We start from the raw sequence: 17,245 nt of genomic DNA on the forward strand, positions 1-17,245 counted from the left end.
AAAATACCTTGGGGTAAATTTAACTAAGGAAGTGAAGGACCTATATAATGAAAATTACAAGGCCTTTCTGAGAGAATTGGATGACGACATAGGGAGATGGAAAGACATTCCATGTACATGGATTGGAAGAATAAACATAGTTAAAATGTCCATTCTACCTAATGCAATCTACAGATTCAACGCTATCCCAATCAGAATCCCAACGACATTCTTTACAGAATTAGAACAAAAAATCCTAAAATTTATATGGGGCAACAAAAGACCCCGAATTGCTAAAGCAATCCTGAGAAAAAAGAACAAAATGGGAGGCATCACAATCCCTGACTTCAAAACTTACTACAAAGCTGCAGTAATCAAAACAGCATGGTACTGGTACAAAAACAGGTGCACAGATTAATGGGACAGAATTGAAAGCCCAGAAATAAAAGCACACATCTATGGACAGCTTATCTTCGACAAAGGAGATGAGAGCATACAATGGAGAAAAGAAAGTCTTTTCAACAAATGGTGCTGGGAAAACTGGAAAGCCATATGTAAAAGAATGAAAATTGACCATTCTTTTTCACCATTCACCAAAATAAACTCGAAATGGATCAAAGACCTAAAGGTGAGACCTGAAACCATAAGGCTTCTAGAAGAAAACGTAAGCAGGACACTCCTTGACATCAGTATTAAAAGGATCTTTTCGGATACCATGTCTTCTCAGAGAAGGGAAACAATAGAAAGAATAAACAAATGGGACTTCATTAGACTAAAGGGCTTCTTTAAGGCAAACGAAAACAGGATTGAAACAAAAAAAACCCCACTAACTGGGAAAAAATATTTGCAAGTCATATATCTGACAAAGGCTTAATATCCATAATATATAAAGAACTCTCACAACTCAACAACAAAAAATCAAACAACCCGATGAAAAAATGGGCTGGAGACATGAACAGACATTTTTCCAAAGAAGATATACGGATGGCCAATAGGCACATGAAAAGATGCTCATCATCGCTGATCATCAGGGAAATGCAAATCAAAACTACACTAAGATATCACCTTACACCCATTAGAATGACAAAAATATCTAAAACTAATAGTAACAAATGTTGGAGAGGTTGTGGAGAAAAAGGAACCCTCATACACTGCTGGTGGGAATGCAAACTGGTGCAGCCACTATGGAAAACAGTATGGAGATTCCTCAAAAAATTAAAAATAGAACTACCATACGATCCAGCCATTCCACTACTGGGTATCTATCCAAAGAGCTTGAAGTCAGCAATTCCAAAAGTCCTATGCACCCCAACGTGCATTGCAGCATTATTTACAACAGCCAAGACATGGAAGCAACCTAAGTGCCCATCAACAGATGATTGGATAAAGAAGATGTGGTATATATATACAATGGAATACTACTCAGCTGTAAAACAGAACAAAATCATTCCATTTGCAATAACATGGATGGACCTTGAGGGAATTATGTTAAGTGAAATAAGCCAGTTAGAGAAGGATAATCTCTGTATGACTCCACTCATATGAGGAATTTAAAAATGTGGACAAAGAGAACAGATTAGTGGCTACCAGGGGAAAGGTGGGGTGGGGGGTGGGCACAAAGGGTGAAGTGGTGCACCTACAACACGAATGACAAACATTAATGTACAGCTGAAATTTCACAAGATTGTAACCTATCATTAACTCAATAAAATAATAATAAAAGACATAAAAAAATTAAAAAACTAAAGTATGAAACAAAGAAAGAAAGGAAGAAGTGAAATCATTTCCGTTCACAGATGATATGAGTTTATATGTAGAAAATCCTAAAGACTCCACACACACACACACACAGACAAACCGTTAGAACTAACAAATGAATTCTGCAAAGTAGCAAGATAAAAAGCCAACACACAAAATCAGTTGCATTTCTATACGCCAACAATGAATAATGTGAAAAGGAAATTAAGAAAACCGTTCCATTTACAATAGCATCCAAAATAATAAAATGGTTAGAAATTAAGTAAACTGAGGAAATGATAGTCTTGTACAACGAAAACTATAAAACATTGCTGAAAGAAATTAAAGACACAAATAAATGGAAACACATCTCATGGTCATGGACTGTAAGATTATATATTTTTAAGATGTCAGTACTACCCAGGTGTATTCTATGTGTAATCTATAGATTCAATGCATTCCATATCAAAATTCCAATGACATTTTTCCCGAAATCAAAAACCCATCCTAAACTTCGTATGGAATTTCAAGCGACCCCGAATAGCCAAAACATTTCTGAAAAAGAAGAACAAAGCTGAAAGACTTACACTTCCTAATGTCAAAACTTGCTACAAAGCTACAGTAAACAAGACACTGTGGTACTGGCATAAATACAGACATACAGACCAATGGAATAGAATAGAGATCCCAGAAATAAACCCTTGTATTGATGGTCAATTTTTGATAAGGGTGCCAAGACCATTCAATGGGGAAAGGACAGTCTTATCAACAAATGGAGCTTGGAAAATTGGGTATTTGCATGCAAAAGGCTAAAGTTGGACACTTACCTAATATCATATACAAAAATTAACTCAAAATGGATCAAAGACTTAAATGTAAGAGCTAAAATTATAAAATTCTTTTTTAAAAACAAATTTTATTTTTCCTTTTTCTCCCCTAAGCCCCCTGGTACCTAGTTGTGTAAATACATAGTTGTGGGTCCTTCTAGTTGTGGCATGTGGGATGCCGCCTCAGCGTGGCTTGAAGAGCGGTGCCCTGTCCATGCCCAGGATTCGAACCGACAAAACCCTGGGCCATCCAAGCGGAGCATGCAAATTTAACAAGTCGGCCACCGGGCCAGCCCCTATAAAATTCTTAAAAGATGACATAAGGTGAAACTTTCATGATATTGTATTTGGCAATGATTTCTTGGATATGACATCAATAGTGTGAACACAAATGAAAAAATAGGTAAATTGGACTTTATCAAAATTAAAAACTTTTGTGCGTCAAAGAACACTATCAACAGAGTGAAAAGAGAATCTACAGGATAGGAGAAAATATTTGCAAATCATTTATCTGATGAAAGATCAATACCCAGAGCATATAAAGAACTCCTGCAATTCATTGACAGCAAAAAACAGATAATACAAAGAAAAATGGACAAAGAACTTGAATAAACATTTCTTCAAAGAAGATATACAGATAGCCAAAAAGCACATGAAAAGATGCTCAACATCGCTAATCATTAGGGGAATCAAATCAAAACTACAGTGACATACCATCTCACAACCATTAGCATGGCTAATACCAAAAAAGCAGAAAAGAACAGGTGTTGGTGATTTGTGAAGAAATTGGAAGCCTCGTGCATTGCTGATGGGAATGCAAAATGGTACAGCCCCTGTTGAAAAGAGTATGGCAGTTCCTCAAAAGATTAAACATAACATTTCCATGTGATCCAGGAATTCCACATCTGGACATACAGTCATGTGCCACATAAGGACACTTTGGTCAACAACAGACCACATATATGACAGTAGTCCCATAAGATGATAATGGAGCTGAAAAATTCCTATCGCCTAGTGATGTCATAGTCTTCATAACGTGGTAGCACAATGCATTACTCACATATCTGTGCTGATGCTGGTGTGAACAAATCTGCAAGTAATGTGCTGCCAGTATAATGTATAGCACATACAATTATGTACAGCACCTAATAATTGATAATGATAATAATGCATATGTTACTGGTTTAGGTATTTACTATACTATACTTTTTATCATAATTTTAGAGTGTATTCTTTCTACTCATAAAAAGGTTTACTGTAAAACTGTGCCTTGTTATGCTGGCAGCAGCCTCATACATCTCATGTTCACTCTGTCTCTTGATTGCATCTTTTTCCTCTTGGGCTTGATTTAATCTCATGTTGTTTTGTTCATCATGGCCCCTCACATACAAAATCCACTGCTAATGTTGCCAATAAGAGGCCTTGTGGAGTCATTGACCTAGAAATAAAATTAAATGTGCTTAAGGACTGTGAATGTGGAAAATCAGTGGTGGTTATTGCTCTCCAGTCAGGCATGTCATATTCCACCATAGCTACAATCTTGAAGAACCAGAACAAAGTGATGGAAGCTGTTAATGGATCTGCTTCATTGAAGGCAATGAGACTAACAAAAATTCTAGAAGGGCCCATATCAGACATGGAGAAGCTTCTAATGACCTGTCTTGAAGACCAGACACAGAAGCGCATCCCTCTCAGGACCATGATGATCACAACCAAAGCAAAACGTTTGTTTGTGATGTTGAAAGAAAAGGCAAGAGCCAACTGTGATGTTGAACTTACTGTTAATTCTGGGTGATTTAAACAACTCAAGAATCGTTATTCATTAGATAATGTGAAAGTGAGTGGTGAGTCTGTGAGTGCTGATGTGAAGGCAGCTGAATTATTTTTGGAAACTCTAGGTAAGCTGATTGTGGAGGAAAATTACTTGCTAGAGCAAATGTTCAATATGGATGAAACCTCTCTATTCTGGAAATGGATTCCTGATAGGGATTTTATCAACAAGGAGGCCAAGTCAATGCCAGGTTTCAGGCTTTTAAGGACAGGAGAACAGCCTTGCTTGGGGTCAATGTTGCAGGCGATAAACCAAAACCCTCTGTGATCTGGCACAGTGAGAATCCCAGGGCCTTCAAGCATATCAATAAGCACCCACTGCCAGTGTACTATAGGAGCAGTAAGAAGTCATGGATGACCCAGCTCCTTTTCCAAGAGGCCCTCTTGAATTGCTATACCAGCAAAATAAAGAAGTACTGTTAGAGAAGAACATACCTTTCAAGATTTTGCTTATCGTTCATAATGCTCCTCGTCATCCTCCTTTTATTGGTGATCATCATCCCAATATCAAAGCAGTGTTTCTCCTTCCAAATATCACCTCTTTGACCCAACGAATGGATCAAGGAGTATAACAGCTTGTAAGACCTACTATCTGAGGAGGATCTTTGCCCAGGCTATTGCTGCAACTGAGAAAGATACTAAGAAGACACTCATACTTCAAAGCATCTGCCAAGGAAGAAGAGATTGCAAAAATCAACAAGGCTGTGGTTGAGATGGCAAAGAACTTTAGCCTGGGTGTGGATGAGGATCACACTCTTGGAAGTGATGCCTGAGGAATTGACTTATGAGTTGCTGCAAGTAGAACAGGAATGCATAGCTGAAGAAGAGGCAAGAGAAAAGGAAACTACAGGAGAAGAAAAAGAAGAAGAACCCCCAAGAAAATTCACAGCAAAGGGTTTAGCAGAAGCTTTTGCAGATCTCAACAAGCTCCTTAAACAGTTTGAAAACATGGACCCCAACACTAAAAGTTTTCATTAATAGAGAGGAATGTTCATGGTGCATTATCTGCTTACAAGCAAATCTATGATGAAAAAAAGAAACAAACCAAGCAAACCACCATGGACATATTTCTAAAGAGTGACACCTCCTCAAGAAAAGACTCAGGCAGGTCCTTCAGGAGGTATTCCAGAGGAAGGCATTGTCATCATAGGAGATGACAACTCCATGCATGTTATTGCCCCTGGTGACCTTCCAGTGGGACAAGACCTGGAGGAGGAAGACAGTGATGTTGATGATCCTGACCCTGTGTGGGACCTAGGCTAAGGGGTGTGTTTGTGTTACAGTTTTTAACAAAAAAGTTTAAAAAAAATTTTTTTAAAAACCTTATAGAATAAGGATATAAAGAAAGAAAATATTTTTGTACACCTGTACAATGTATGTTTTAAGCTAAGTGTTATTACAAGAGTCAAAAGTTTAAAAAAAATTAAAAAGTTCATAAAGTAAAAAAGTTATAATAAGTGAAGGTTAATTTATTACTGAAGAAAGAAAAATATTTTTTATCAATTTAATGTAGCCTAAGTGTACAGTGTTTGTAAAGTGTACAGTAGTGTACAGTAACATCCTACGCCTTCACATTCTCTCACCGCTCACTCACTGACTCACCCAGAGCGACATCCAGTCCTGCAGGCTCCATTCATGGTAAGTGCCCTGCACTGGTGTACCATTTTTATCTTTCGTGCTATATTTTTATTTTACCTTTTCTCTGTTTAGATATGTTTAGATACACAGATCATTGTGTTACAGTTGCATGCATATTCAGTACAGTAATATGCTCTACAGGTTTGTAGCCCAGGAGCAATGGGCTACCCCATATAGTCTAGGTGTGTAGTAAGCTATACCATCCAGGTTTGTGTAAGTACACTCTGTGATGTTCACACAAGGATGAAATCACCTAATGATGCATTTCTCAGAATGTATTCCTGTTGCTAAGCAACACATGACTGTATACCCAAAAGAATTAAAAGCAGGGGTCTGAATAGATATTTGTACACTTATGTTCATACCAGCATCATTCACAATAGCCAAAATGTGGAAGCAGCCCAAGTGTCCATTGAAGGATGAGTGGATAAACAAAATGTGGTATATACATACAATGGAATATTATTTAGCATTTAAGAGGAAGGAATTCTAAGAGATACTACAACGTGGATGAACCTTGAAGACATTATGCAATGTGAAATAAGCCAGTCATAAAAAGACAAATACTATATGATTCCACTTATATGAGGTACCTAGAGTAGTCAAATTCATAGAGACAAAAAGTAGAATAGTAGTTGTGAAGGGCTGATGAAAGGGGGTAATGGGGAGTTATTAATAGGTACAATTGGCCTTTCATGTCTTGGGTTCCCTATCTGGGAATTCAACCAACTGTGGATCAAAAGGCCTATGATGGCTACATCTGTACTGAACACATACAGATGTTTTTTTCCTGTCATTACTCCCTAAACAGTACAGTATAACAACTATTTACATAGCATTTACATGGTATTAGAGATTATAAGTAATCCAGAGATGATTTAAAGTATACAGGAGGATGTGTGTAGCTTATATGCAAATGCTACGACATTTTATATAAGGGACTTGAGCACTGTCAGATTTTGGTATCTTTGGGGGTCCTGGAACCAATCCCGCGCGGATACTGAGGGACGACTGTATTTTCAATCTGGGAAAATGAAAAAAGTTCTGGAGATGTATGGCGAGAATGGTTGCGCAATATTAATATACTTAATACCACTGAACGGTATAGTTAAAAATGGTTAAAATGTTAAATTTTATATTATGCATATTTTACCACAATACAAAAATGTGTAGAGATGTGCAAAGATTCCAGAATATCTAACACTACTCTTTCTATTTTATTGAGGTATAATTGACATACAATATCATATTAGTTGCAGGGTACACTATAGTGATTCGATACTTATATACATTACAAAATGATCACCATGATAGCAGTAGTTACCATCTGTCGCCATACAAAATTATTACAAAATTATTGACTATATTCCCTATGCCGTACATTACACCCCCATGACTTATGTATTTTATAACTTGAAGTTGGTACCTCTCAATCCCCTTCACCTATTTCACCCACCCCCAACCCCTCTCCCCTGTGGTAACTGCCAGTTTATTTTCTGTATCTATGAGTCTGTTTCTGCTTTGTTTTGCTTATTTATTTTTGTTTTTTAGATTCTACATATACATGAAGTCATACTTACAGTTTTTGTCTTTTTCTGTCTGACTTAGTTCACTTAGAATGGTATCCTCTAGGTCCACCCATGTTGTTGCAAATGACAAGATTTCATTCTTTTTTATGACAGTACTATTCCATGACTGACTAATATTCCATTGTGATATATACACGTATATATCCCACACCTTCTTTATTCATTCATCTATCAATGAATACTTAGGCTACTTTCATATCTTGACTATTGTAAATAATGCTGCAATGAAAATTGGGGTGAACCTATCTCTTCAAATTAGTAGTTTGTGTTCTTCAGATAAATATCCAGAAACGGAATAAAATGATTTATTTGATTTTTTTGAAGAACCTCCATATTGTTTTCCATAGTGGCTGCACCAACTTACATTCCCACCAACAGTGCCTGTGTTCCCTTTTCTCTACATCCTCACCAATTCTTGTTATGTTTTTGTCTTTTTGATAATAGCTGTTCTGACAGGTGTGAGATGGTATCTCATTGTGGTTTTGATTTGCATTTCCCTGATGATCAGTGATGCTGAACAATTTTTCATGTGCCTGTTGCCTGTCTGTATGTCTTCTTTGGAAGAATGTCTATTCAGGTCCTCTGCCCATTGTGTCATTTGTTTTTCGATATTAAGTTGTATAAGTTCTTAATATGTTTTGGATATTAACCCCTTATCAGATATATGATTTGCAACTGTCTTTTCCCATTCAGTATGTTGCCTTTTCATTTTGTTGATGGTTTTTCTTCACTGTGAAAAGCTTTTTAGTTTGATGTAATCCCATTTGTTTATTTTTGCTTTTGTTGCTCTTGTCTGAAGAGATTGGTCTAAAAAAATATTGCTAAGACTGATGTCGGTAAGCAGACCACCTATGTTTTCTTCTAGGAGTTTTCTGGTTTCAGACCTTACATTCAAGTCTTTAATCCATTTTGAAGTTATTTTTGTATATGGTGTAAGATAGTGGTCCAGTCTCATTCTTTTGCATATAGCTGTCCAGTTTCCCCAACACCATTTATTGAAGAGACTCTTTTTCCCCCATTGTATAGTCTTGCCACCTTTGTCATAGATTAATTGACTATATGTGTGTGTTTATTTCTGGGCTCTATATTCTATTCCTTTCATCTATAAGTCTATTTCTGTGCCAGTACTATACTGTTTTTATTATTATAACTTTGTAGTATAGTTTGAAATCAGGGAGCAGGATATCTCTGGCTTTGTTCTTCTTTCTCAAAATTGCTTTGGTTATTCGAGATCATTTGTGGTTCCATACAAATTTTAGGGTTCTTTGATCTAGTTCTGTGAAAAATGCCATTGGTATTTTGATGGGTATTTCATTGAATCTATAGATTGCTTTGGGTAGTACGGACATTTTAACACTATTAATTCTTTCAATCCATGAGCATGGTATATCTTTCCATTTATTTATGTTGTCTTCAACTTTTTAATCAGTGTGTTATAGTTTCCAGACTACAGGTCTTTCACCTCCTTTGTTAAATTTATTCCTGCGTGTTTTATTTTTAAAGATTAGCACCTGAGCTAACATCTGTTGCCAATCTTCTTTCTCTTTTTTTTCTTCTTCTCCCCAAAGCCCTGCCCAGCACATAGTTGTATATTCTAGTTCTGATTGCCTCTGGTTGTGCTGTGTGGGACGTCGCCTCAGCATGGCCTGAAGAGCAGTGCCATGTCCATGCCCAGGATCCAAACCTCCAAAACCTGTGCCGCTGAAGCAGATTGTGTGAACTTAGCCACTCAGCCATGGGCCTGGCCCCTATTTTTTTGATTCACTTGTAAATGGGATTGTTTTCTTAATTTTTCTTTTTGATAGCTCACTATAGTGTATAGAAATTCAACGGATTTCTGTATATTAATTTTGTCTCCTGCAACTAACTAAATTCATTTATTAGTTCTAATAGGTTTTTGGTGGAGTCTTTAGGTTTTATATGTATAGTATCATGTCATCTGCAAATAATGACAATTTTACTTCTTCCTTTCCAATTTAGATACCTTTATTTTTCTTGCCTAATGCTGTACCTAAGACTCAGAATACTATGTTGAATAAAATTGGGGAGAGTGGGCCTCCTTGTCTTGTTCCTGATCTTAGAGGAAGGACTTTAAGCTTTTCATCATTGAGTATGAGGTTGTCTGTGGATTTGTCATATGTGGCCTTCATTGTGTTTAGGTACATTCCCTCTATACTCACTTTCTTGAGAGTTTTTATCATAAACAGATGTTAAATTTTGTCAAATACTTTTTCTGCACCTACTGAGATGATCATAAAATTTTTATCCTTCATTTTTTTAATGTGGTGTATCACATTGATTGATTTGTGGATATTCAACCATCCTTGCATTCCTGGAATAAATCCCACTCTTCATGGTGTATGATCCTTTTAATGTATTGTTGAATTCAGCTTACTAACATATTGTTGAGGATTTTTGCATCTATGTTTATCAGAGATATTGCCCTATAATTTTATTTTTTTTGTGGTTTCATTGGTATCAGGGTAATGCTGGCCTTGTAAAATAAGTTTGGAAGCATTTCTTCCTCTCAATTTTTTAAAATGACTTGATAAGATGGATATTAACTCTTCTTTAAATGTTTGTTAGAATTTATCTGTGAAGCCTCTGGTCCTGGACTTTGGTTTTTGGGGAGTTTTTAAATTACTGATTCAGTTTTACTACTTGCAATCAGTCAGATTTTCTACTTGTTCATAATTCAGTTTTGGAAGGTTGTGTGTTTCTATGAATCTATCCATTTCTTTTAGTTTCATTGTTATTTTATTTTATTTTTTTTAGTTTCCATTTCATTTATTCTTGCTCTGATCTCTATTATTTCCTTCCTTCTATTAACTTTGGACTTTGTTTGTTCTTCTTTTTTTTAGTTCCTTTAGGTGTAAAGTTAGATTGTTTATTTGAGGTTTTCTTATATCTTGATGTAGGCCTGTATTGCTATGAACTTTCCTCTTAGGACTGCTATTGCTGTGTCCCATAGATTTTGGAAAGCTGTATTTCCATTTTCATTTATCTCAAGGTATATTTTTATTTCCTCTTTTATTTCTTCACTGACCCATTGTTTGTTTAGTAGCTTATTTATTCTCCATGTATTTGTGTTTGTTCAGTTTTCTTCTTGTAATTGATTCCCAGTTTCATACTGTTGTGGTTGGAAAAAATGCTTGATATGATTTAAATCTTTTTAAATTTGTTGAGACTTGTTTTGTGGCCTAACATGTGATCTATCCTGGAGAAGGATCCATGTGCCCTTGAAAAGAATGTATATTCTGCAGCTTTTAGATTGAATGTTCTGTATATATCTATTAAGTCTATCTGGCCTAATGTGTCATTTAAGGCCAATCTCTCTTTATTGATTTTCTGTCTGGATGATCTATCCATTGAAGTAAGTGGGGTATTAAAGTCTCCTACTATTATTGAATTATTGTCAATTTCTCTCTTTACATCTGTTAATGTTTGCTTTATATATTTAGGTGCTCCTGTGTTGAATGCATAAATATTTACAAATATTATATCCTCTTCTTGCATTGACCCATTTATTATTATGTAATGCCTTTCTTTGTCTTTGGTTACAGTCTTTGCTTTAATGTCTATTTTGTCTAAGACACTCTTGATGAAGAGAAAGACGTAACTAGAAGATATAAAAAGTTATTATAAAGCTGAAGTAATTAAGACAGTGTGATATTGGCATAGGAGTAGAAAAATTAATCATTGGAACAGAAGTGAGAGGTCAGAAACATACTCAGCATATGTAGAAACTTGATGTCCAAATGAGGTGGCATTGTAAACCAATGGAGAAAAGATGAGCTTTTCGATAAATGGTTCTGGGACAATTGATTATCCATATGGGAGTGAAGTTGTTCATGTCATGGCATCTGGCTTCCCCAAAACAAGTGATCTGGAAGAGGGAGTACAACAGAGTGACCAAGAAGGGAGCTTCAATGTCTTTTTATTAGCTAACCTTGGAAGTGACATACCATCTATCACTTCTGCCAGAGTGGGTCTTACAGACCAACTGTGATACTGTGTGGGAGAGGACACAATGGTTTGAATACCAAAGTGGGGGTCTTGGGGCCATCTGGGAGGCTGGTTACCTACCACAGAGGATATATAAGGAAAATAACTTCATGACCTCAGTATAGAAAATGATTCATTAAGATCATAAAGAAAAAGATTAATAAATTTCACTATACATATGGGCCATAGAAAGTCATGGGCATTCTCTATGAAGAGTGGTGTCCCACAGTCCTTCAGTTTCCTCCTACATAGGTCCTGGACAAGCCCAGGAAAATATAGCAGGATTGCTTTTAGGGTACAGACCATGAGGCCTTGGCTTAAGATGGGGCACAGACATTTCCTTCCCCCATGACTGAGGCAAAAAGGGAAGAATAAAGAAGATTTCTGTGACTTTGAATTTGAAATACTTCAGTCTTATCCAGGATTTGTTTAGTCAACAAATACATTTTAAGGAACTCTTATTTATAAAGTGCTGGCATTGAACCATTAGAAATTGCATTCTCAAGAGGATTTGCATCATTTAGAGATTCAACACCATTTCAAATTTCACCTAGAATTAAGTGAGAAATGTGAACATTTTCGTCTAATGTGGTCACTCTATTAAACAACTAAAATCAAACCCAGGGCAACCAGGAAGAGGGGTTTATATAGAGTTATTATACTCTCCCTTTTAAAGTTGTATTAATTCACTTATTTTATTTTGAGCACCTACTGCACATCCAATGTTGTGCTAAATGTATCACACACATTATTTCTAACCACATCTCTGTGAAGCAGTTTTAATCCATTGAAAAGAACAGTAGTAATCATGCACAGAGACACAACCATGACAACAGCGTTAGGGCTTACAGCTCACTTTGGCTGTCATAATGATTGCTGAGATTAGGAGGACAGTGGTTAGGCTCTACTTTGGCAGTTCCAATGATCACCCGCCTCTGACAAGGTGTTCTTTTTTCTAAAGTGTTACCCCAATCTTGGTCTCCTGCCAGCATTTTGCTGCTGCTTCTCTCTTTTGCCCTGGTTTTCCTTTCATCTTTTCTCCCCACCATTCTGCCTCTCCCCTCTCCCCAAAACCAAATTAGTGAGAGGTGAGAAATTGTTGTCAGACTTATGTAAAGCTCTTCTGTTTTGTTTATTTGCCATCTCAAGTCCAGATTATAGAGAAGTTTTACTATTAAGGAATAAATTGAGTAAAAAGTAGATTATCCAGAGAAATAAGTAGAAAATCTGATTTTTGGAATTATATGAATAAATGATAGAAAGGTGGAAATGAAGAGAAAGATCATGAAGCAACAAGAGGAGGAACAAGGTGATTTCATGACATCCTGTCATTGTGGAGCTGGTCTCCATGTGCTGCTTTCAAAGCCAAGCTCTACCCCGAAGACGGTGTGTTTTCATCTCTTTGAATAAACAGTCAAAAATATGTTTAACAAGTATAACACATATATTTTGAGCGTCAATATGAGTAAAGAATGGAGTCAGGCTTGTAGAGATTTCTAGACATGGACAAATGCACCATAATTTCCCTAAAACATTTATTTCTGAGTTTCAAAGCAGCACTTAAAGCTTTTTTTTGGGAGGAGGCAAGATGTATAGATCTACATTTTTCCAGGTATGTTTTTTAAAACATTCTTTCTTACTGTAAAATATATGTTTATTTATATTAATAATTTATATAAAAATGTGAAGCCAGCACCCATTTAATAACTAAATAACTACCAAGTCAAGAACAAGAACACTAGGGGCCGACCCCATGGCTGAGTGGTTAAGTTCACACGCTCCGCTTCGTTGGCCCAGGGTTTCTCAGGTTCGGATCCTGGGCGCGGACATGGCACCGCTCGTCAGGCCATGCTGAGGTGGTGTCCCACATGCCACAGCTAGAAGGACCCACAACTAAAAAAATATACAACTATGTACCAGGGGGCTTTGGGAAGAAAAAGGAAAAATAAAATCTTTAAAAAGAAAAAAAAAAAGAACACTGCCCTAGGGGCACCATGCTTTTCTGATCTATCACCCCTGCTTCCTCTCTGGAAGTAACCACTATTCTGCTGTGTTTCTCTCTTGCTTGTCTTTATAATTTTACCAGCTAATATGCATCCCTAAATAACATAGTTTAGTTTTGGCATTTTTGAACTTTACATAAATTAAAAAATCATACTCTAACGCAATAGTCTTCTTTAACTTGCTTCTTTCACTTAGCATTTTTGCGAGTTTCATCTATGTTGATGTGCATATTGCTAGTTCATCCACATTCATTGTTGCATGGTATTCTATTATATGGATGTACCACAGGCTATCCGTTTTACTTTAATGAACATTATTTCCCATTTTTGACTGTTAGAAACAATGCTGCTGGAACTCTTTAATGTAAGTCACCCAGTGCATATGTGCAAGATCTCTAGGTTAGGGGCCGGCCAGGTGGCACAGTGGTTAAGTGCCCACATTCTGCTTCATCGGCCCGGGGTTCGCCTGTTTGGATCCCGGGTGTGGACGTGGCACTGCTTGTCAAGCCATGCTGTGGCAGGTGTCCCACATATAAAGTAGAGGAAGATGGGCATGGATGTTAGCTCAGGGCCAGTCTTCCTTAGCAAAAAGAGGAGGATTGGCAGCAGATGCTAGCTGAGGGCTAATCTTCCTCAAGAAAAAAAAAGGTGAAAATATTAAAGAAAAAAAAACTCTAGGTTATATGTCTAGGGGTGTGATTGATGGGTTTTAGGGTATGAGACTGTTCGAATGTAAAAAGTAATGCAGAACTGTTTTCCAAAACAGTTGTACCAGTTTACACTCCCACCAGCAGGGTGTGAGAGTCTGTCCACATTCACACAAACACTCAGTGTTGTCAGGGTTTTACATTTTTGTCAGTCTGGTAGCACAGAGTGGTATCTATTTGGATTAGATATTAATTAATTAGGGATTAATCTGCACTTCCATGATCATTAGTGAGCTTGAGCATATTTTGTATTGGCCATTCAAGTTTTCTCTTTTGTGATGTGCAGATTCCAGTCTTTTGTCCGTTTTTCTACTGGATTGTTTGTCTTTTTCTTGTTGATTTGTCAAGTTCCTCTATCAACTTTGTTATCAGATATATGTTGCAAACGTGTGAGAGGGCCTGGAGGCACCAGTAAAGGCTTCAGAGAACGGATGAGGAGTCCGGGGTCCTGTGAGCGGAGTTGAAGTTCTCCAGACATGGAGAAAATCCCGCAAGGAGGGAACAGTTTCTGCAAAGATTACATTTGTTTAGGGGCCTCCGCTCAAACATGAGTGGGAAAAGGTAAAAAGGAGAAAGAACCGCCTTCCCTCTTCAGCTCAGGCAAGTTAGATTTGTTTCTGGGTTTAACACTCCGCTTTCTGAAGACTCGTCTTAACGCGGACGAAGTGGATGTGTGTCTCTCCAGGCCGGGCTTCAGCTCTTCACGGCGCCTTCAGAGGCTCATCTCCGAGAAATACGACATGTCTCCGGGCAAGGGGGGTCAAATTGGAGGAAACCATCATCTAAGCAAAATAGTTTCCATCATCCAGCCTTACTCCCTTTAAAATTTCGAAGTATGTTAAGTATTTGAAAGCCCAACCTAACGAGAGTATTCATAATGAAGCCGTCCTTCAGAAGACATAATTTATCTGCTTTTCGTGGAAATCATTTAGGAGCAGCAGTTCAAAGCTTGAAATGGATTTTCCTTTTATTTGCTATCTCTACAGCTGACAGATCTGTCTGGCTGAGCAGTGATTTGGCAATGCTTGGTTCTGATTCCAGCTTTTTAAAAGTACAGTTAAGGAAAACTGTAATTCTGAGGCAACGTACATTGGAATCCTTACTTGGCCCCTCATTACCTCATTCACTAGGGAGGGAAGCGCTCTGACTGCAGATCACGTGCTTTGGCCCGGGGAGAAGGTGACTCTTATTTTGTTCTGACCGCCTGGGCCTCAGAGCAGGCGGAGGAAGGCTGAAAATAGTCACTCCTCGGCCACGTTGGTCAGGCGGGATGGCCTCTCTAACATGGCCTCCTGAGGTCAGCCTCACCAGTTAAGGTAGGTATGATGTGAGCGGAGTTGGGAAAAGCCCAAGGAAAACTTTACAAAGGTTTAGATTTATTCAAGTTGTTTACATTTGCTAAAAGATAAAACTGAAGTGTACTTTTCTGTTCAAAGTTTGAGTTTTCAAATTGTTTCTAAGTCAGCATCCTCAGACCCCAGGTCTGAACCAAATTTAATGCCACTTTTCCCCTTCTATATTATGTATCATCATTTGATCAGCGGTCTTGTGAAAGGCAGACACTTGCCCGCTTTCTTTCACTCATTCAGCATATTATTAAACAAGTATTATGTGCCAGGCACTGTGCCAAGTATTAGGGATAAAATATGAATAAGACAAACAAGAAACAGTTTTTCCTCAAAAAGCCTTTATTCAAAACTAAGCGATGGTGTTAGAGGTCAGAATCGATATGACTTTGGGGAAGGGTTAAAGACCGGAAGGAGCCGTGAGGGGCCCTGCGGTGCTGTCGTGTTTTGCTTCTTGATCTGGGTGCTGGTCACACGGCTGTGTTCACTTTGTGAAAATTCATTGAGTTGATCACATGATTTACGCACTTTTTTGTAAGAACGTTATACTTTGATAAAATTTACATTAGAAAACCACAATCTACAAATATATACATTTTAAAAACCTTTATGAAACTAAAATCTCTAGTAGTAAAGTGAAAGATTCTTTTAGGGTTGAAACCTATAGGAACTGAGTTCTGGTACCTTTTTTCTAATGTTCTTCCTATTTCTCCCAGGAATCCTGGCACCATTTTGCCCTCACTCAGCCCTTTGGAAAGCATAACGTCAGAATATTCACAGAATAAAATATTTTGGTTTTATATTTTTTAAAGTTAGGGAAAAACATGCAAGAGTGTAATAGAAAACTAAGGCACTTTCCTCCTTGACCCTTAACATTCTCTGAGTTACAAAACTCTCGTCTCACCTTGCATTTTCCATTAGTCAAAAGATATAAGCAACTTTGGCATATTACTTATATTGTCTTAGTCTTTTTAACCAATAAATGTTCAAAGATCTCAATGGGGTAGAAGGCGAGCTGATTTGAGCAGGCGCTCCCCTGTTCTGCACAGTTTAAATGCGCTATGACCAGGCGGTAACATGGACACAGAACGTAGCACCTTGGGGCCGTCTTCTTACTGAGCCCCTGGGAACAAGTTTAAAAGTGATTAAGTCCGAGAAGACTGGAGCCAAGGAAAGCTCATGCAAACATCCAGCTTCGCCAACAACCAACCAACCAACCAAATCTCCAGTGCTCACTCAACTCTTTTTTCATAATATAAACTTCAAAAATTTACCAAAACGTATGAGGCAATAACAAGTTTTGGGAGAAAAACTTGCCCCAAGTAAAGTTATGACTTACATGAGTCTAATTCTTTCTTCTTTTATTATTTGCCTTGACATTTACTAATGTTTTAGCCTTTATAAACACTATGCTGTGTTAAACAGAGTGTGGCTTTCAGTTCATTTTAGGTCTCTTAGAGTGACCGTATAATTTACTGTTCAAACCCAGGCACTTTTGAAGATGAAAGGAGACATTAAAAATAATTACCAGTGTTAACTGATCCACAACAGGAGTAACCTGGAACTGGCCCAGGCAAATTAGGC

This window comes from Equus przewalskii, chromosome 7 (genome assembly GCF_037783145.1).
Source record: "Equus przewalskii isolate Varuska chromosome 7, EquPr2, whole genome shotgun sequence".
Lineage (NCBI taxonomy): Eukaryota > Metazoa > Chordata > Mammalia > Perissodactyla > Equidae > Equus > Equus przewalskii.